The sequence below is a fragment of the Marmota monax genome, unplaced genomic scaffold (genome assembly GCF_021218885.2).
Source record: "Marmota monax isolate L192 unplaced genomic scaffold, Marmota_monax_Labrador192_F-V1.1 WCK01_AAM20220418_F8-fsc00137, whole genome shotgun sequence".
NCBI classification, from domain to species: Eukaryota; Metazoa; Chordata; class Mammalia; order Rodentia; family Sciuridae; genus Marmota; species Marmota monax.
In genome coordinates, this window is record NW_026692854.1 from 2,656,605 (window position 1) to 2,679,280 (window position 22,676).

The following is a 22,676-nucleotide window of genomic DNA, read 5'->3' on the forward strand; positions in this document are numbered from 1 at the left end:
TTAAAAAAACGGCAAGAGTGTTGTGTTCAAGGTACTTTATCATTCAAGCAGACACATTCACAGGGGAGCTAATTTTCAATTGAGCTTCTTTCTGTAAATCAATATCTAAGGAAGCTGAAAGTTTCTTAAGGAAAACATAGCAAATTGCTTCTGATAATGAAGAAATTGGCCATATCTGGCCCATGTTCACCAGCTACCAGACAGGAAAATTTTTATTGTTTATTTTGACATCCAAAGGTCATATTAAGTGCTTAATTATATGTGGTATTGTGTTAAATATTAATATGACAGGACTTGGACTTTAAAAAAAGATGAATAATATGACCAGGGCATTCATTTAACACATTTATTACGCAGAAATAATTGCTCTTTGTGAATAGAAAGTGAATATTTTTCAAATTTGACTGAGTAGAGAGGTAATTCTAAATATCTCTCAGGCTCTTATAATTTAAACCAATATTCTTTGATTTTTGTCAGCCATAGAGCAAAAGAACTACATATTGCATTCCTTGACAACACGTTTCCTATTGAATGTTGAATGACTATTAAATTTCTCCTAAATTTTACTTTTTATTTTTTTGATAAAACAATAAGACTTGTTCTTTTTGATATTTTCTTCAGGTGTAATATTCAATTACAGAGTCTTTGTAGCTATTCTCTGAATCTGTTTTTTTTTTTTTTTTTTTTTGTATTCTCTACAACCCTCATTAATTTGGTCAGTATATGCTAATAATGGTCTGATTTCCCCCAAGATAATGCCTAGACGACCTCATGGTTTAAGTTTGCTGTTCAATACATGAATATGATGCTTGTTTTAACACTGGTGATAGAGAGACAGACTTGAAACAAGCCTGTCACTCCCTGTGTTTTACTTTCTCACCAAACCCATATTTTGTCAAGGCTTTGCCTGTTTGAACTTGTGCAAAGGCTCCTTCTTCAGGTGTATTATGTAGCAATATCCTATGTCAACTTCATCTATTAATTCTTTAGCTCATGAGATCACTGTGGGTCTACAGTTTGTTCCCAAGGTGTTGAGCATGCTCAATAAGACCAGCACCCTTTGAAAAGTTGTCTGTGAGCATCACCCAGGCCACTCCCTGACTGAACCATGGAAGAGCACGGAGCACAGACTAGAGCACTGTATAACAGCATTTTCTTGATGCCTCTCCAATTTGACATTAATTTGCTCAAAGACAAAAAACTAATTGAGTGCCCCTGAGTTCAATTAGACAACCAATGAATGATCATGTTGTCTCTATTCTAACACAGATACTTGTGTCATGGGAGACTGACTTTCCCACAAATAACTCTAGGCCATCATAAGAACTTTTTTTTTTCCTAATTGGAAAAAGACTTTTGATAGGAAAAACACATATAGCATCCTAAGAAGAGGAGGTCATTACTGATCCTTGTTCCATGGCAAGTTAACGTCACCACTCCCCGTTTTGGGTTTCTCCTAAGGGAGGATGAGCTATTCGTCTCATCCTGACCTACATGATACTCATGTAGCGAAGACTGGAGAAAGTATGGAGGAGAGCTCCTTCAATTTTCCTCTTGCTCCCAACACCATCATCCTAGCAGTGCTCCTTCACTTAGGCAGCAGAAGTTCATTCAAGAGTAACAGTTGATTCCAATGTTAAGTTTTTTCCTATAATTCTATAGCAAATAGCATCCCATGATTTTAGAGTATCTGCTGCTGTCCCCACCTCAAAGATTTGAGTCTCAGCTCTGGGGAGTTCTAAATTTTAACAACTCCAACATTTCCCTTTGTTTTCCAGTCTGCCACTGGCAGAGAATCAAGAAGGTAGAGGGGAGACAGGCTCCAGATCTCAGCTCCTCCATAATTTATAATCAATAGCTGTTCATTAAGGTGGGTGGCAGAGGGAGTGCAATGAGATACGATATTAGATACTCAGAGACTTGAAAATATTTGGTTCTGGTTACTGGAACCAAAAAAAAAAAAAAAAAACAGGAAAAAATTATTAGCCTGGAACTTGCAGCAGCATCTGAACAGGCCTTTGAGGTGGGGTGGAAAGGGAGGAAAAACTGACAAGCTTATTTCAGAAACAGCAGTAGAAAAGAAAGTCAGCTTGAGTTAAACTGGGGCAGGAGCTACAGAGACCTGGTGTGTGAGAAATGCTCTGCTTTTTCCCATTTATTGTTGGAGAACTGTGGCAGAGAGTCATTTTGCAAAAATCATGCCTAAGCTTGCAGCCATGAAATGGTTTAAATCCCTACAGCTTCACCTCTCTAGGAAAAAAGAAAAATATAATCATCTAGAAACACCCTTGAACTGGGCTGGCTGAGGAACTTGTGTAGTGACGTTGCTGAGATCTGAAAACCGCCACGCATCCCCCACCCTGCTCCACCAGCAAATAAAAAAAGTTTCAGCAAATAAAAAAAATTGAAATTATATCTTGAATCTTTTTATATCATAATGGAATAAAATTAGAAATCAACAGCAAGAAAAACTACATAACTTTTACAATTGCATGGAGATTTAATAAGGGAATTTTGAATGATGATTGAGTCAGTGGAGAAATTTTAAAATTCTTAGAATTAAATAAAAAATGAAACAAACATAACAAAATCTGTGGGATTATAGAAAAGGTTGTTCTAGGATGGAAGTTTATAGCTATGAAGGCCCAAATGGGGGGGGGAGGAGGGAGACAGAGAGAAAATCTCAAGTAAATAACCTAATAATCTAGCTTAAAGCCCTAGAGAAAAAGGAGGTCAGCCAATAATAAAGCTAGAAGGAATGAACAAAGCTCAGAACTGAAATTAGTAAAATAGAAACTAAAAGGACAATACAAAAAATGAATGAAATATAGAGCTAGCTCTTTGAAAAGATAAATAAGATTGATAAACCCTTAGCTAAACTACCGAAAGAAAGAGAAGACCGAAATTTAAAAAGTTAGATATGAATATGGAAACCTTCCAGCAAACACAACAGAAACCCAGAGTATTACTAGGGACCAGTTTGAACACTTAAATTCCAATAAGTTAGAAAGGATAAAAGAAATGGATAAATTTCTAGACATACAACCTACCCAAAACTGAACCAAGAGTATATAGGAAACCTAAAATAAGCAATAAGATTAAAGCAGTAATATACACCTTCCCAACAAAAAAAGCTCTGGACCAGGTGGATTCACAGCTGAATTCTGTTATATCTTTAAAGAAGAACTAATGACAATGCTTTTCAAATTATTCCATGAAGAAGGAATGGAGGGCACACTTCCAAACTCATTCTACGAAGCCATTATTACCCTAATACCAAAATCAGAAAGGACACTTTAAGGAAAAAAAATATTACTCACCAATACCCCTGATGAGCACATATGCAAAAATCCTTAACAAATATTAGCAAATTAAATTCAACAGCACATTAAAAACCATATACCATGATCAAATTGGTTTCATCCCAGGGATATAAGGATGGACCAACAGAGGCAAATTAATAATTGTAATGCACCACATAAATAGATCCAGGGATGAAAATCAAATATGATCATCTCAATAGATTCAGGGAAAAAAACTTCGACAAAATTTAACATCTCTACATGATTAACAACAACAACAACAACAAATTAGGGTAGAAGGAATTTATCTGAACATCATAAAGGTTATACATGACAAACCCAAAGTCAGTTTCCCACTTCATGGGGAAAAAACTGAAAGCATTTCCTATAAAAATCATGAACAGAACTAAGATTTCCACTCCTATCCTTCCTATTCAATATAGTATTTGATATTTTAGCCACCACAATTGGGCAAAAGGAAGAAATAGAAAGGATACAAATAGGAAAACAGGAAGTCAAATTGTCCCTGTTTGCGATGATATGACCCTATATTTAGAAAACCTTGGTCTTCTAAGAGCCAGAGACTTCCGGAGGTGATAAATTTAGCAAAGTAGGATGCAAAACCAACATACAAAATCAAAAGATTAACATTAAACAGATACATGAGGTGGGAGGGAAAGGGAGAGAAAAGGGAAATTGCATGGTAATGGAGGGAGATCCTCATTGTTATACAAAATTACATATAAGAGGTTGTGAGGGGAATGGGAAAATAAACAAGGAGAGAAATGAATTACAGTAGATGGGGTAGAGAGAGAAGATGGGAGGGGAGGGGAGGGGAGATAGTAGAGGATAGGAAAGGTAGCAGAACACAACAGTTACTAATAGGGCATTATGTAAAAATGTGGATGTGTAACCGATGTGATTCTGCAATCTGTATTTGGGGTAAAATTGGGAGTTCAAAACCCACTTGAATCAAATGTATGAAATATGATATGTCAAGAGCTTTGTAATGTTTTGAACAACCAATAAAAAAAAATCAATAGTATATAGATGAATCTCCTGGGAAAGAAATCAGGTAAATAACTTAATTCAAAATAGTTTTTAAAATAAAATATATAGGAATATGTATAACCATGGGAGAGAAATCAAAGAAACATTACAGAATGCTGAATAAAGAAATTGGAGAAGGCATTAGAAGATGGAAATACCACCCTTGTTCATGGAGGGGCCGAATTATATGTCCCAATTACAAAGAATGATCTATAGATTCAATGCAATCTCTAAAAAAATATCAATGATATTATTCAGAGAACTAGAAAAAAAACCCTAAAATTCTTATGGAAGAATAAAAGGCCCAGAATAGCCAAAGCAGTGCTAAGCAAAAAGAGCAAATTTGGAGGTATCACAATACCAGACTTCAAATTATACTAATGAACCATATTAACAAAAAACGTCCTGGTACTGGCATAAAAACAAACAGGTCAACCACTGGAATAGAATAGAAGACACAGACACAAACCCACGTAGGCATAGTCATCTGATTCTTGACAAAAGTGCTAAAAATACATGGGGGAGAAAAGACAGCCTCTTTAATAAAAGGTGCTAGAAAAACCTTAGAAATACATGCATGTCCATGTTTAGGTCAGCACAATTCACAATAGACAGGTTATGGAATCAGCCTAGGTGTCTGTTGACAAATGAATGGATAAGGAAAATGTGGATAAACACAGTGCGGTTTTATTCAGTCATAAAGAAGAAAATGTTCTGACATTTACAGGAAAAAGGGTAGAACAGGAGAGCATCAAGTTAAGTGATGTGAGTCAGACTCAGAAAGAGAAGTATTGTTGGTTTTCTCTCATATGCTCAGCTAGTGAGAGAAAAGAAGAGGACATCATAAAAATAGATAGGAGACCAATAAGACAGAAGAAGGGGACCAGAGGAAGGCAGAACGGGAGGGTAAGGGGAGGTATTGGGAAGTGAAATTAGTCAAATTATGTTATATGCATGTACCAATATGGCACAATGAAACCCACCACTCTGTATAATTAATATGCACCAATAAAAAACTTTCATGATATTTTGCATTCCCTTTTACCTAAAATTTATCAAGGTAAATTTACATATGGTAAAATTCACCTATTCTTTTAGACTTTTTTGTTTTTAGTTTGGATAAGTATACGAGATCATGTTAACAATCACCAAAATAAATATTTGAGTAGTTTCATCACTTATGAAGTGTTTTAATGGCCCCCAAATATTCCTTGAAGTCAACAAATTCCTCTACCATACTGGTAACCACTGATCTATTTTCTGTTAATACAAATTTGTCACTTTCAGACTGTCATAACATTATTTAGCATATAATAATGAATCTGGCTTTGAATCTGGCTTCTCTTTCCTTTGCAGAATGCATTTGAGATTCATCCTCATGGTTGCATTTAACAGTAGAGTATTGCTCTTTATTGTTGAGTATTATTCTTTTATGAAGCAGTAATATTGTTTATTTATCACTGACCAGTTGAAAGACTTTTGGGTCACTTTCAATTTTTGGTGATTATAGACAAAGTCACTATAAATATTCATGTACGGGTTTTTGTGTGAAAATAAATTTTTGGTTTGGGGGATGAATACCTATATATAAGTTTGCTGAGTCACATAGTAAATGAACATTTAATTTTGTAGGAAACTACCATATTGTTTTTCCAAAGTGACTGTATCATACTCCATTCTACCCAGAATGTATTAAGGGTTCTAGTTACACTACCTGTACAACAGCATTTGGTGCTCTCATTTCTGTTTCATTGTTGTTCTTTTAGATATATGGTAATATCTCACTGTGGGTTTCATTTGCTTTTCCTTGTGGCTAATGATGTAGAACATCTTTTTCATGATTATTTTCCATCCTTATAGCATTTTGATGAAGTAGTTGTTTAAATATTTTCCTGTATTTTAAATAGTAGGTTGTTTGTTTTCTTATTATTGGTACTTTTATATATTCACTATTAATCAGTGTTTGATTGTCTTTTCATTTTTCTTGAGAGTCTTTCAGATTCGTATTGAAATAATACTATATAGTATACAGGCTTTGAATCTGGCTTGTTTTGCTTTGCATAATGCATCTGAGATTCATCCTCATGGTTGCATTTTATGGTGGTGTATTGCTCTTTAGTGTTATTGTATTCCTTTGTGTACTTTGTATAGGAGTAAACGTTTTTAACTTTGAAGAAGTCTAGTTTATCAAATTTATTTTTTAGTTCAGACACAGTAAATCTTTTTACTATCCCAAAGTCACAACGATTTGATCTTGTTTTCTTCTATAAGTTTTATTATTTCAGTTTTTAAATTTAGGACTATCATCTATTTGTAGTTAGTTTTATTCATGGTACAATGGGAGAACAGAGAATCAGTTTTTATCGTAAGCATAATCAATTGATCCAGCATCATTTGATCTAATACCTAATATTTTTATATCAAATGTTCTTTCTCGAAAAAAATCCAGTATAATTTTTGTCTCTTGACACTAACTGACGTGGAATACTTTACGAGAGTGCCTTAAATGTTCTGGCAAGCAAGAGATAGGCCCTGACTTTTAACTTCATTAGCTTAATGGTGAATCTAACTCTGGTTACCACAGACCAACAATCATGTCCATAACAAAATTCTTAAGTTCACCTCATTGGCATAAATCCTTTGCTTCACATCATTGTTTCTTTTTTTTTGGGGGGGGGTATATTTTTTATTAATTTTTTTATTTATATATGACAGCAGAATGCATTACAATTCTTATTACACATATAGAGTACAATTTTTCATATCTCTGGTTGTATACAAAGTATGTTCACACCAATTTGTGTCTTCATACATGTACTTTGGATAATAATGTTCATCACATTCCACTGTTATTTTTAACCCCATACCCCCTCCCTTCTCCTCTCACCCCTCTGCGCTATCTAGAGTTCATCTATTTCTCCCAGGCTCCCCCTCCCTACCCCACTATGAATCAGCCTCCTTATATCACAAAAAACATTTGATATTTGTTGTTTTGAGATTGGCTAACTTCACTTAGCAGGACTTAAAAACAGCATACTACAGGGACACAGCCACATCAATGTTTATAGCAGCACAATTCACAGTAGCTAAACTGTGGAACCAACCTAGATGCCCCTCAATACATGAATGGATAAAAAAAATGTGGCATATATACACAATGGAATATTACTCAGCAATAAAAGAGAATAAAATCATGGCAGGTAAATGGATGGAGTTAGAGTACATCATTGTTTCTTACTGGCTGACTCATTACTGACTGAAACTTGGTGTGGTCTAACCCAAACTGCCTATTTACCTTCAAACTGGATCCGGGCCCATGAGTGGCAGCACCATGCTCCCAGTCATTCTGGCCTTGTATTTATAAGTCATCAGTGAGAGATCATTTCATCCATGTGCTTCATCTAATTTCTAAATCCCACTGAGCTGACCTCTGTAAATTCTTTCTCAATGCAGAGTTTGTATTTGTGTTCTTTTCTTTCTTTCTTTCTTTCTTTTTTGTGTGTGTGAGAGAGAGAAAGAGAGAAAGAGAGAGAAGATAGATTGTGAGGTACAGTATATGTGAGAAGAAAACAGTGGAAGGAGATATTTATTTAGAAATTAACACATTCTAAGCATGAAAAAGAAATACAAACAGATTTTTGGCTTCCCTGGCCTTGAAGATAATTCCATTGAAAAAAATAAACAATTTAAATTCCTGGTGAAGAAATAAACTCACTTTTATTATTTGTTTAGAACTTCAGATAATTTAGAGTGAATGTATAACTAAGATACAATTTTCTTTCATGATATTTTAAAATGTTATTAGAATAAACTGAAGCACAGTAAATTTCCCTAGTAAAATGCCTAGTCACTAATAAATACTAATTTTATGTGGTATTCTATATTTGAACAATCGAATACAAACAATGTATCAACTTTTGATCCCATATTTTTAAATTTTCTTCTCAACATCTAAAATATGTAAACTTAATGGAAAGAACTAATAAATATTTGTGCTATTAAAGAATATATTTTGTTTTTGTAAAACTAGGAGCCTTTAAAAACTTTTAAAAACTTTACAAGAATGTTAAAGTATATCTGCATATATTCTCCTAGATTTATCAAATTTTAATATTCTATCAACTCTGGTTTTCTCTTTCCATGAATATGCTTAAATAGTATATGCATATTATAATAATGCTGTTGTTATTATTAAAACCATTTGAACTATTTGAGAGAGAATTGCTTATGGCATGGCCTACCACTCCAGAATATTTTGGAGTATGTCTCCTAAGAAGAAGGACATCATGTTATACACGCATAGTACAGTTATCAAATTCAGGATCTTAACATTGCTTTGTAACTAGTATCTCATATAAGATCCATATTTTTTTCTTTTCAATTGTCCCAATTCTAGCTTTTATAGTGTATTTTTTCTGATCCAAGATCACATATTGCATTGAATTGATCATTCATTTGAAATGGCTTCTCTGATTTTCAATTTTTTTCTTGACATTGATATGTTTGAAGAATATAATCCATATCATCTGTCAAACATCTGTCAATCTGAGTTTTTAACTGTTTTCTCATGAACAAGAATCAAGTGCAGATTGGTTAGCATAAATAGAGCATATGGATATTCTGTATTTCTGAAATTATTACACCAGGTTAAAATTTTTCTATTAATGCTGATGACTTTGGTCCCTTGGGTAAGGTAGTGTTCACCAAAGATCTCAACTTTGAAGGAATCTTTATTCCTCTTTGTTATTAATAAGTAATCTATGGAAATATGCCTTGAGACTGTGTAAATTTCCTGTTCTTCAATAGACTGTCATCAATATGCTTAGAAAACATTGATGCCTCTTGCTTAAATCAATTATTTTCTGATTATTTCAGATGGTGATTTTCTATCATTAATTCCTTCAAATTTATTAGTATTCTACTGTAAAGTTTTTCATTCTCTCTCAATTTGTGAAGCTTTTGTTTTGATATGGACCCATGGATTAATTTTATTAGTATGTTCCAGTCCATTATGATTATTTTTTATTCCAAAAGATTAAGGGAAAATAATCTCAAAATAATATATAAATAAAAATATGTGAAAATAAAGGTCTATCAAATGGCTCACCTAAAAACAACAGAGAAAGAAATAAACAATAGAGAAATCTAATAAAAGTACACTGTGAATTATACATTTTCCACTCAAAGATAAGAAAGAGCTATGATAATATCTTCAATTCTGTGATATTTTAATGCTGCTGATATTTCCAGGAATCCTCTCATCTTGAGATATATAATAGGAATAGAATATTCTTATAATTCATAGACTAAAGGCCTATTCAGACTAATTCTTTTTTTAAAACACACATACAGAGCTATTGTAAGGATTTATTAATCATGAATTTTATGCAGAGAAATCACCATTGTTCTAAAAGTTTTAATGAGTATTGTCAATAATGAAAATTATGTGTTTCCATGGCATTTTCTTCCAAATGTTTATGGAGAAAAAAAATCAGAAGAAAGAAGGAAGTTTTAGAGACTATTCAAAGGGACTTAATTACAGGAGAATAAATCATTTGTTTCTTCAAACATTCTGACAAGAGGTGATGAATGCTGGGAGGACATTCTGCTAATCACAGCAAGTCAGGCAGGAGCTGGGTTCAAGCTCACCCTGAACTCTGGCTTGGAACACTTATCCTTCTACTTTAAGCAGCTCAGCTGCATGAGGGATGAGCCTTAAGGAATAAATAATTGTAGATTTTTACAAAATGGACATAAAATCATCTGTTTCAAGAAATAGCTCTTTCAGATTCCTGGAGGTTAGGGCGTGGGTGGAAAATGATAGGCTGTATTATCTTTTTTAAATCATAGAAAACTATTATAACATTTATAAACTTATCTAATAAACATTTCCATGGCTACAAAGGGAAAAAAAAATTGGAAGTTCAATTTCTGCTGCAGGAACCATAGATAAACTGAACAGGTTAGGTCCAATAAAACTTATTCATTAGGCAGATGTTAAAAAAATCAGAAGTATCTCAAAATTAACAGGATGGAAGCTACTCAATTTCTTTTTTTCCCTTGAAATTCTACTCAACTTTCAATCGCTGGAAGGCGAAGGATTAAGAGGAGTAAAGCACTTTTTCTTTAGTGTTACCTAATGCTCTTAACCTTAAAGAGAACCTGCCATAATATTCAGCATTTAATAATTTTTTTTTCTGTTATAAACCTGTCTTTTCCATGAACTCTCAATGTCATGAGTACGAGGCCACATTTTGCTCAGTTTTGTATAACTGGCACCCAGTAGAGTTCTAGCATAGAGCAGGTATTCAATAAATTATTGTGTACAATTGATTTAACTTGAATATTAAATTATTGCTTTCTTCTAAATGTTCATGTCCCACGGCTAGGTGATGATTCTTCAATGCCCTTTTGACACTTCTTGTATATAATTAAAGAAAACTCATTCCTTTCTTTCCATTTCTATGAAGAAGTCTTTGCAAAAATATCTTTGTCCATGAGGTCATCAGTTTAAATATTCCCACCAGAAAAGAAGTTGCATATTTTAAAATAATGGTTATTTCCACCCCTTCCCCCCACTTCCCACCTTACTACTCGGTATTACTGAAATATACATGATTTTAACAAAATTTCTGAACAGAAATAATGTAAGATTCATAAAGAAAACATAGCCAGAATAATTGTTAATTTCATGTGAAAGCTAATCCCGTGAGCACCTCGGCTTCTACAGGGATTCTTCCCTCTCCCCATGTGGCCAAGGGTTGCACAATTGAGAGGCTCTGGGTGAACTTTCCCAGAGTTCAAGGTGCAACCTCTTCCTAGATCTTTTCAAAGATGAACTTGTCATATTTGTGACATATTTCTATATGTTTCCTGGTGTATTCTGAAAACTTCCCCTCATGGCTCAGATTTCCATTAAAGGAGAAGAAAGGGGCAGGGGTTGTGGCTCAGAGGTAGAGCGCTCGCCTACCATGTGTGAGGCACCGGGTTTGATCCTCAGCACCACATAAAAATAAAATAAAGATATTGTGTCCATCTACAACTAAAAAACAAAATATTTAAAAAGGAGAAGAAAAAGAATCATAGTTTCTTTGCTCTGTTAGATTATTCTTACTCTTATTCTCTAATAACCACTTTGTTCTTGTTTCCTCTCCCGCAATTTCCTTGGCCATATCCTCTGTCTCTGACTTTCCTTGATGGCTTCCAAGCATGCTGTGCCACCTTCTCCCAGTCAATCCTGGGTCAACTGTTCCCATTATTTTCTTCCCACAGTCTATTTTGTGTGCATCAAGTATGTCTTGTCATTTTTGTATCATTTGTCTTCCACAGAAAGAAGGCAGAAGCGCCATGTAGGTGTTAAACTTTGGGAGATCTGCCAGTGGTTAACTCTGTGGTTGTCTCTGGACTTGGACACTTGCCTTCTTCAACCACTGGTGCTGGACATCTGAATTCCATTCTCCCTCCCTGGACAGCTCAACTAGCCTTTTTTAGACAGCTGTGTTTGTCTTGTATAAGCCTGGCAGTCAAACTCATAGTTCTGGTCTCACTCCAGCTAAATAAAACTTCCCTCAGGCTTTTTTGACAATAGCTTCAATAAGTGAAGCACAGAGAGAGCCAGACCAACCCTCGTGCTCTATAGTCCTGATTCTAAAATTCACGCCTATGCTCAATACCGCATCTGAATTCCTTCCCTTTCTTCAAATTTCTCCTTCATTCCCTCTCCTTCTGTAAAACTTGCCTTGATTCATTAAAAGTTGAATCATAAAATGTCATAGCCATGTGAGAAAAGTACAGTAAGAAGATGGTGTTCACAAGAAAAGTTCAGCTGGCTTTTAACAGTCTGCTGAAGAAGAATCCATTGGTTGACTTGGTCTTAAAAGATTAGAAGTACTGACCAATCCTACTGTCAACTTCTCTCACTGGGATCTTGCACTTGATTTTGAGAAGAGAAAATGACCACTGTTCAAAAGGAGGTTACTAAACCCACTATGGTCAGCAGATAGGAGCTGGTTGCCAAAATCAGGGAGCTGTAGCCCTCTTTACTATCCAAAAAAAACAGACTGCCTTCAAGGACCACTTACTTCTGGACAAGCTGATGGTACCACAAAGAGGTGGCTGACTTGGATCCAAACCCAACATGGAACGTTTCCTGGATCCATTTATAGGGAAAGAGTCTGATTTTGGCCATTGTACTTATTTCATATTTGCAACCAATACATTATTCCCTCTCTCCTTTCCCTGGAAGGACTCCTTGCAGACAACACCCCAGACTCTCCTGATTCTCCAAGTGTTGTCTTTCTAAGACAAAAGACTAGGCTATACTCCCAAAGTCCTTCCAACTCGTTTTATCACCAGAATAGAAAATCAGGAGAGGAGAAAAATTCAAGCCTATTGGTTATCTGATTATTTGATGGCCTAAGAATATCCACTTTTAAAAAGTTTAAGCATTTTCCTCCCTAAGGGTAATACCTGTTTGTTTTAGTCGTATTTTTGTCACTGTGACCAAAATACCTGACAAGAACAACCTAGAGGAGGAAAAGTTTATTTTGGCTCATGGTTTAGTCCATGGTCAGCCAAGTCCATTGCTCTGGGCCCAAGGTGAGAAGGAACATCATGGCCACAGAACGGCAGAGGAAAGCAACTCAGGACATGGCAACCAGGAATCAGAGAAAGACATCTGCTTGCCAGGAACAAAATATAAACCCCAAAGGCACACCCCTATGACTCACCTCTTCCAGCCACATCTTACCTGCCTACAGTTACCACCCATTAATTCATTCAAATTATTAATCCATTAAATGGATTAATCCACTAATTAAGTCATAGCTCGCAAACTCTTAATCATTTCACCTTTGAACATTCCTGTATTATATCACACATGAGCTTTTGGGGGAACACCTCATCTCCAAACATAATACTGCTGAAGGTAGAAAAATTTAGCAGTAATGAAAAGAAGAAAGAAATAACTCTTAAATGTGATTTCACTCCATTCTTTACATAGCATTTAAAATATATAACAAGACAAAATACATAATACTGTTATAATATGCAAAATAGACAATGTCATATAACATACTGCAACGCATTAGCATTGAATGAATGCTACAGTGAATGTAGCATTCAACATAAAACACAGAACATACAACATATAGTAAATGATATTACCTTGATTCTAACATGCCCATTAGCCTCAATTTAATATTTTCTTAAATTAGAATTACTTTTCTAATCAATATGTAGAACCAATTGATGATCTGCCTTAAATAAGAGAAAATATGAGCTCTGTCAGTCTCTAATAATTCTTACAAAAAGATTCGATCATCGAGTCAACAGTTTTCATAACCTTAACAATTTATCAGTAACTATTTTCCATGCAATTCATATTCTCCTACCTCATGAACTTTTATAGCTGAGTTGTAATCTATTCTATGGATTTACTATAGTTTACTTAACCCATTTCTCTTTAAAGCTCTCCAACTTTTATCGGACCCTATGGCTTTAGTTCTTTAGGGAGATGCAGGGCATAGAGGCAATCTGATTAGGCAATAGAAACGGACCCCTTGGAGCTGTTATCTCTGAATAAATGTATTTGTGCACGAGCAGTTCCCATACTAACAGATATATGGAGAAGATGGGATACCTACTTACACCCATTTTAGTTTTCAGGAAGTTTGTGTGACTATACCTAGTTTTTCAGAGAAAGGATTTGGCTGTTAGCCAGCCATTCTTTCCCAGTCCCCTGTTAGGGAAAACTGAAGGAGCAGCTCTACTTAACCCTGTGATACTCAAAAATACCTATTCATCTTACTCTATCGCAGGTTTACAGAGGCCAAGGGTCTCAAACACCTGAGATTAGAGAGTAGCCTAAGTAACCATAGAGAAACGAGGGTGGGGCAGGGGTGTGAGAAGGTGGGACAGCAAGAAAACAAATGATATGGTTACCTAAGTCAGTCCACGAAATCAGAGCAAGATTACTTTTATTGGGGTTGAGGTATTGTGTTTTGTTTTATTGCTTGAGGTGAATACCCTTTACAACACGAAGTTTGACCTTACTTCACCCTCATCCAACTGCTAAATGTACGGGGATACCTAGTCCCTTCCCAAAATGTTGCTATTGGGCAGGGGAAAGAGGAAATTTGAGTCTGTATCTTTTGTCTTTGAAGAATCACTCCTTCATGTGGCATTTAAATGACCCCTCACACCTGCTGCATTGATTTGCCATGTTCTTAGCTATTTGTAAGAAAAGAAATGGCAAAAAGTACTTGGCTTTCCTCATTCTTGAAAAACAATATTTCTGCAAAACTGGTCAGTAAGAACTGTTCCATAGCTAGTGTTTTATGTCCCCCCCCCACCATTTTGACTTGGTTTATACTGGCTTCAGAATGAATAAAACATACTAGAAATGTTTGAAAGTGGTCAATCTCAAAGGCATATGTAGGGTGATTTAGGAACTGACAACTAGAGCATGAGCAATAGTCCATTTCCAAGGTTAAGGTTACAAAGGACCTTCAAGGTTAATGTCTTTTAACATGAGATTATAGGTTGTGTAGCTTGAGATAAGCAGAGAACTCGTATCATTTTTAATAATATTATATATCACCTATCCACTTCTTCTTCTGCCAAGATTTGCTAGAAATTTTATTTACTTAAAACTGTATTAAATCAGTTATTAATCACTGTCTTATTCATTTGAATCATTATTAATTATGAATACATAAAATTCTCAAAATACCTACATAATGTTAAATTGAGAAACCAGTCAAATTGTCAATAAGAACCATTTATTTATTGAAAAAGTCTCCAAATTACTAAACAGATCATCCAACCACTGTAAATCTATTAGAAATGATTCATGATTAACTGTATTATGAAATAATATAATATTTCAAGTTGGAAAACATTGTCATTCATGCTTCTTATTAAGAGACATTAAAATGATTTTTGTATTTTAGTTGTTGACAATAATGTTAACATTGAGGAACAAAACAGTATTGAAAATAGCTTTAATGAGCTGCATTACTTTGCATGTTATGATGGGCCTACTGTATTCTGACTAGTAAAACTTTGCCTTCATCCAGGGAAACATATACCAAGGTTACATGAAAATACTTATTATCAAATCATTACTATCAGCTCAGCTAGGCTAATAAATCAGCCTCATAGCTCCTGTGATCTGTGTGTGTATTAGGCTTTTCTTTTGACTTAATTGCTCCTATCCTGTTTCTTTCTCTGTCTCTCTCCTTTTGCCACTGATAGCCATTCCCAGTTTCCTAACCTCTGTGGGACTGAACGCCAAAGGGGACTGAAACATTCCTCTAGTCCAACCCTCTCAATAAAGAAATTGGGAAATTGAGGCTGGAGAAGGGAAGTGGCCACAGTGGAAGCACATGGTTAATGATGAAATAGGGCTGGGATCTATTTTCTCTCAACTTGCACTTCTGTGCTTCTCATATTCATTTTTTAAAAATATTTATTTTTTAGGTGTAGATGGACACAACACAATGCCTTTATTTTTTTATGTGGTGCTGAGGATCGAACCCGGGTCCCACTCGTGCTAGGCGAGCGCTCTACCACTGAGCCACAATCCCAACCCCTCATATTCATTTTTATTTACATTTCTAAAAATACATACTCTTTCACTTTGATGTGTATAAATATATGATAATTTGAATATCTCTATATTTGTTAAGTACTGGTGCAAAATAAAGTTTATTGTCTCCTTTACTTATTAGTTCTTCTTCAGTCTCCAGATCACTATATTGCATATTCTAATACATGTGGTGTAGTTACATATGTTTATTTTGGGGCACTGACTCATTATTGAGTGAGAAAAGAACTGTGAATTTATCTTGAAGACCACATGGAGTACTGCATCTCCATGGATCCTACTAGGTGGTAATCAATGACAAGATCTAGATCTCTACTATCAGGACAAAAAGGACAGTCAGCAATTCTGATCTTACTAAGTAAAAGATGAATTAATTTTAAAAACCCAGAATTAATGTGGTATCTAGAATTGATTAAATCTGTCTATAGATTAAATTGGGATTCAAGACACAAATGTGGCTACAGAAAATTCAAGTAAACAAGCTAGATGCTTTATGCTCTTGAGGTTTGTAGATCAAAGTGTACATTTCATCGTATTGCTCTGTGTGGCAATGATCTTCGTTTGCGTGTTTCTCTGTAAACTCCTACATATCAGAGAAAATAATTGAGCCTTCTTTTCATTCCCAAAGTCCTTAAGCACATTGGAAGTGATGAGTGATTGTTCCTGTGCTAGATTTATTGCAAAGGTGGCCCCAATAACGCTCTTCCCTATAGCCGAACTCTGTTCTGTCCATGAAGAAGTGGAATCTTTTCCCCAGCTCTTGAACTTGAGCTGACCTTTTTAACTGCTTTGCCTAATGGAGTGCAATGAAAGCAATAGCAGTCTAACTCTGAGCCATGCCAAGATGCCGTCTTCCTCATTTCCACTCATTCTTAGAAACCCTGCACCACTGCTAACAATGCAGTCATGATTATAGCAACAGATAACTGATACAGTTTCTGATCTAATCCAATTGATTGATCAAAACCAATTAAATAAATGACTGACACAATAGGAAAATAGCAAAACCCTCAGTATTGATGGACTCAATACCTCTTGGCTTTTATGATCCTTTTTATTTTTCTCCCTAATGTCACATTGAGTGTCTGCATATACCAAAGGACAATGATTCAGAAAGCAGTGTTATCCATAAATTTGACTCTTTCTAGAAGTGTGGCCTTAGACAAGTTACTCAATCATGAACTTCAGTTTCTTCTTATGGAACAGAGATAATGATCCCATCTTGCCCATCCTCCAGGATTATCATATTGCAGAAAATATTTAGGAAAGGGATTTAGAAGCTATGGCATGCACCCCACATGCTGAATGGAGAAACATAGCTGCTTGCCCCTTTGGTGAAGAGTGAGAGAAGTCTGAGTCGATGAAGAGGTAGGAAAAATGTTGGATGATTGATAGTCCTGGGGACTCCTGGGGTCAAATGGTAACTATGAATCTGTACCTACATGCTTCACTCTCTACCAGCGTTATCAAGTTTAGTGATGGATTTCTTTTCTTGACAAATTGCCATTGCAGGTTATTTCCTGGATGATATTTCCACAAATGGAAAATCATTCTCCATTGCCTGAATGGCACTAAAGAAAGTTATTATTTCCCATCTGATTCCATAGAGCTTGCATTCAGATTTACCAGCAAGAGAGTTAATAAAAACAGAACTGCAGCCAATAGCAATTGAAAAATGTTACTTCTCTATCTGGCTACAATGTGTCACCTTAGATGTTGCAGCCTCCGAATGATAAAGCATAATTCACTGCATCCAAAAGTAAATCTGAAACTTATTTCTAGATTCTCCACAATATGAGCTCTGTTTAAGAGGATTTTCTATTGGCTTTGAAATAAAAAAAGAAGTGGTGTGTGAGAGAGAACAAAAATAAATAAATAAATAAGAACATATGTTTGAAGATGTTCCTTTAATATTTATGTGAAAAGAACTAGTAACATGGTTATAATAGCCTTGTCTATTGATTTATGAAATAACTTATCTATAAAAATATTTAACTTCACTTTCAACTTATTTAAAGAAGCTATTGGGTTATTAATATATGACCTTAAATTCCCTTAACTGGTGTGTAGTTGGATGCCTTTACTCACTGATTACCAAGGAAGAAGAAAAGAAATTTAATAACAGTTATTTCCTCTCCATAACATTTTGATGCAAATCAAAAATCTGTTCAAAAAAAAAGAATTGTAATTCTCTCTTTTAATCATTGAGTTAGAAATGATGTGGTAATTTTTGATGTGGTAGTTTTTAATTTAAAAAATTACTAAGAGAATCTCAATGGTCATATTTACTTTTCATCTTAGATGGCCAAGAAGTACTAATGAGGGGTCTGTAACATGTTTTGTTAGTGATCAGATAAGGACTAAAGCTGGGAATCCATGTGGTACCTATATAGACTGCAGTTCATTCATTTGTTCATTGCTTCATTCATTCATCCATAATTGCATGCATGTATCCAAAAATATTTATTTCACACTTAAATGTTAATTGCATTGCAAAGTATCTCTACTAAGATTGTCTACCAAGCTATATTTTTACTAAGAAAAGATATGATTCTTTTTATATTTATCTAAGTTCTCTGGCCCACTAGATTATACTTTCTCTTTCCTCTTCTCTTCATTCTTCCCCTTATCTGTCTTCCACTTCACCATTATCATTATCATAGCTTTTATTGATCTTCTCTCTAGTTCCTGACACATAGTGAGAACTTAATGATATTTGTTGGATAAATGTAAATTTTAAAATCTTTTATTACTTGCAGGGAAATCAAGCGCAATATTATTTGCTTTAGATGCAATATTTAATCAAGTTATACCAATAAAACTATGATATATATGTTATCATTTTCAATTTACAGATGAGAAATTTAAAGTGTGGAGAGTTCGCATCATTGGATCAAAAATCATATAACTGGTCAGGGCAGAAGTTTGGCTTCTGCCAAACTTGTATACAAGATATATATATCACTAACTTGTATACAAGATATTGTGTTGAGGGGAAAATATTAAAGCTTCTATTTGTATTTTTATCTAAAAAGAGAAAAGTTGAATTTTGTCAACATTTGGTAAACAGATTAAAAGTAGCACATGTGTGTCAGTATAAAATTTATATGGCCCTGCATCACTTAATATGTCATTAGGTGATTTTGTTGTTGTGTGTGCATCTAAATGTGCACTTCCACAAACTGAAATGGCTACAACATCATTCAGTGATATAAGTTATGGGAACCATATATGTGGTCCTTGGCTGACCAGAATGTTTTTATACCTTGATGGCTGTACATATGTTGTAGTTTTTCTTAAATAATTTTTACTAATGGGGTGCAACCAAGACGTTTTTTAATCCATTTCCATGAGCCAATTTTCTAAACTGGGTGTAGTGATGCACTAATGGATAAAAAAGTAAACTTAGAATATCTGGGTTCAGATTTTTTTAAAAAAGATAGAATAGGATACATAAAATAAATCTGTTTAATATAGTTGCTTCCTTGGTATCCCTTCTTAGGTTTTTAAAACCTAGTCACCTTTAGTCTGGTTAAACTTCTTTCCTCATTGCCTGGTTCTTCCTTATCCCACAGATCAAAAGCCCAACACACCCCCAGCTGCTGACCATGATAAAACCTAATGGTCAACACCAGCGTCACATAAACAAGTAATCCTTTAACAAGCTAGTCCACAACCCCTGTGTGGAAGTCAAGGAGATTCCCCTGTGGAAATTACGAGCATAAGCCCACAGGTTTTCTCTCTGCCTTCTTCTCCTCCCTCTTTTATCCTCTTTCTCACTCTCATCTCTCTTCTTTCCTCTCTGTCTCCCAATCTTTCTCAATATCTTTCCATCCTCACCCACTAGTGAAACTCCCTGCCACCTCTGAACTTCTGTTGTCCTCCCATCAGCAGCCTTAACCTCTCTGGACCTGTGAGAAGTAAGTTTCTTCTGTTTTATGCATTTTGGGTTCCCCTCCTCATTGGGTCTCACCGGACACAAACACCTGAAGCTAACTTTCCCCAAGTCAGGACTCACCTAAAAGGTGGTGACCTTGGCTTATGGCTACTCACAAGGCAAAATTAAATTGAAACAAAACCAATTAAAATTGCATTAAGACCTTTGGGTATAGACCGAGGAGGGGGATAGCTGGGTCAAATGGTGGTTCCATTCCCAGCTTTCCAAGGAATCTCCATACTGCTTGCCATATTGGCTGCACCAATTTGCAGTCCCAACAGCAATGTATGAGTGTACCTTTCCCCCCACTTATTAGTCAACACTTGTTGTTGTCTGTAGTCTTAATAGCTGCCATTCTGACTGGAGTGAGATGGTATCTTAGAGTAGTTTTAATTTGCATTTTTCTAATTGTTATAGATGATGAGCATTTTTTTTTTTTTTTTGTATATTTGTTGATTGATTGTGTATCCTCTTCTGAGAAGTGTCTGTTCAGGTCCTTGGCCCATTTATTGATTGGATTATTTGTTTTTTTGATGCTTATCTTGTTGAGCTCTTTATATACCCTAGAGATTAGAGCTCTATCTGATGTGTGAGGGGTAAAAATTTGTTCCCAGGATGTAGGCTCTCTATTAATCTCACATATTATTTCTCTTGCTGAGAAAAAAGTTTTTAGTTTGAATCCATCCCATTTGTTGATTCTTGGTTTTAATTCTTGTGCTATAGGTGTCTTATTAAGGAAGTTGGGGCCTAGCCCCACGTGATGGAGATTATGGCCTACTTTTTCTTCTATTAGATGAAGAGTCTCTGGTTTAATTCCTAGATCCTTGATCCATTTTGAGTAAACTTTTGTGCATGGTGAGAGATAGGGATTCAATTTCATTTTGAAAACAGCATACTACAGGGACACAGCCACATCTATAAACACAGCCACGTTTATAGCAGCACAATTCACAATAGCTAAACTGTAGAGCCAATCGAGATGCCCTTCAATGGATGAATGGATTAAAAAATGTGACATTTATACAAAATGGAATATTACTCAGCACTAAAAAATAATAAAATCATGGCATTTGCAGGGAAATGGAAGGCATTAGAGCAGATTATGCTAAGTGAAGTTAACCAATCCCCCAAAAAACAAATGCCAAATGTCTTCTCTGATATAAGGGGGGGTGACTCAAAGTGGGGTAGGGAGGAAGAGCATGGGAAGAAGATTACCTCTAGATAGGGAAGAGGGGTGGAAAGGAAAGGGAGGGAGAAAGGGAACTGCATGGATGGTGGAAGGAGATCCTCATTGTTGTACAGAATACATGTTTGAAGATGTGAATTTGGTGTCAACATATCTTGTATATAGAGATATGATAAATTGTGGTATAAAGGTGTATTTAGAATTGTAATGCAAATAATAATAATAATAATAATAATAATAATAATAATAGAGCTCATGTAAAAAATAAATAAATAAAAATTAAAAAATAAAAATAAAATTGCAGTAAGAAATGTGAAGAAATGAAGTGAAAAAAATACAACAGGATAGTTTAGTATCGATAGGACTTACATATCTTTTTTATTTTTTCTTTAGTATATTTTATAATTTAGAGGACTTATATGTTTTAAGTATTGTTTTGATAATTAATTTTTAGGTTTATCTACCTGTGTGGTATTGTAATATATTTGTATCCACTTCTTTTCTTTTAATTGATTTTAGTTGTTGATGGACCTTTATTTTATTCATTTATTTATATGCGGTGCTGAGAATTAAATCCAGTGCCTCACATTTGTGAGCGCTCTACTGCTGAGCCACAACCCCAGCCCTCCACTTCTTACTATGAATCAAAATCTAAAAGATTGTCCTAAACCCTGACACACTATTTCAAAGAGCTGCAAGCCCAGATACTCAAGATATTTTATTGGATAACCAAAAACTTTTAAAGTTAAATTTCATTAGTTTTGCCAGCCATTCCTTATTATCCTTTGTGTTACATTGGAAAAGAACTTGTCTATATTTCACACATGTCCTGAAGCTTTGGGTGAGGGTTTAAAAGTGATGGACTAGCAGGCACTGTAGCTCACACCTGTAATCCCAGAGGTTTGGGTGGCTGAGGGAGGAGAATCACAAGTTCAAGACCAGCCTCAGCAGCTTAACAAGGCATAAACAACTTAGGGAGACCCTGTCAAAAAGGGGGGGAGAGGGGTGTGGCTTGGTGGCTAAGTGCTCCTGGGTTAAATCCCTGGTACCAAAATAATAATGATGATCATAAATATAAAAGTGATGGACTAATTAATCCAGTGGAGAAAATTTCTTTTTTTTTTAAATTTTTTATTGTGGGTTGTTCAAAACATTACAAATTTCTTGACATATCATATTCCACACTTTGATTCAAGTGGGTTATGAACTCCCACCTTCACCAGTGGAGAAAATTTCAAGGCAGCACAACATTTATCCTGTGGCATGGATATTTCTGGCAGCTTTTATCCAGGTTTACTGGAAGAATTGGGAGCAAAAACCAGGGAAGGACTTTAAAATTAAGTTTGGCCAGAAAAACTAAGGCCATGTAAAACTACAGCCAAGGAAGATATGATTATTAAAGTTATTATAGTCATGAAAGAGATGCTAAGTACTTTCTATTGGGGACAATAGGAAAGATGGCTTAAAAGTATCTCAGGAATTTGCAAGACCACACCATCGCAGGCTCAAGGCAATAGAAGAAAAATTCCTTTAAGAAGAGATATCATGGATACCCTGCTCACAGAGAGTGCTTCACCACTCTCAGCCACACAG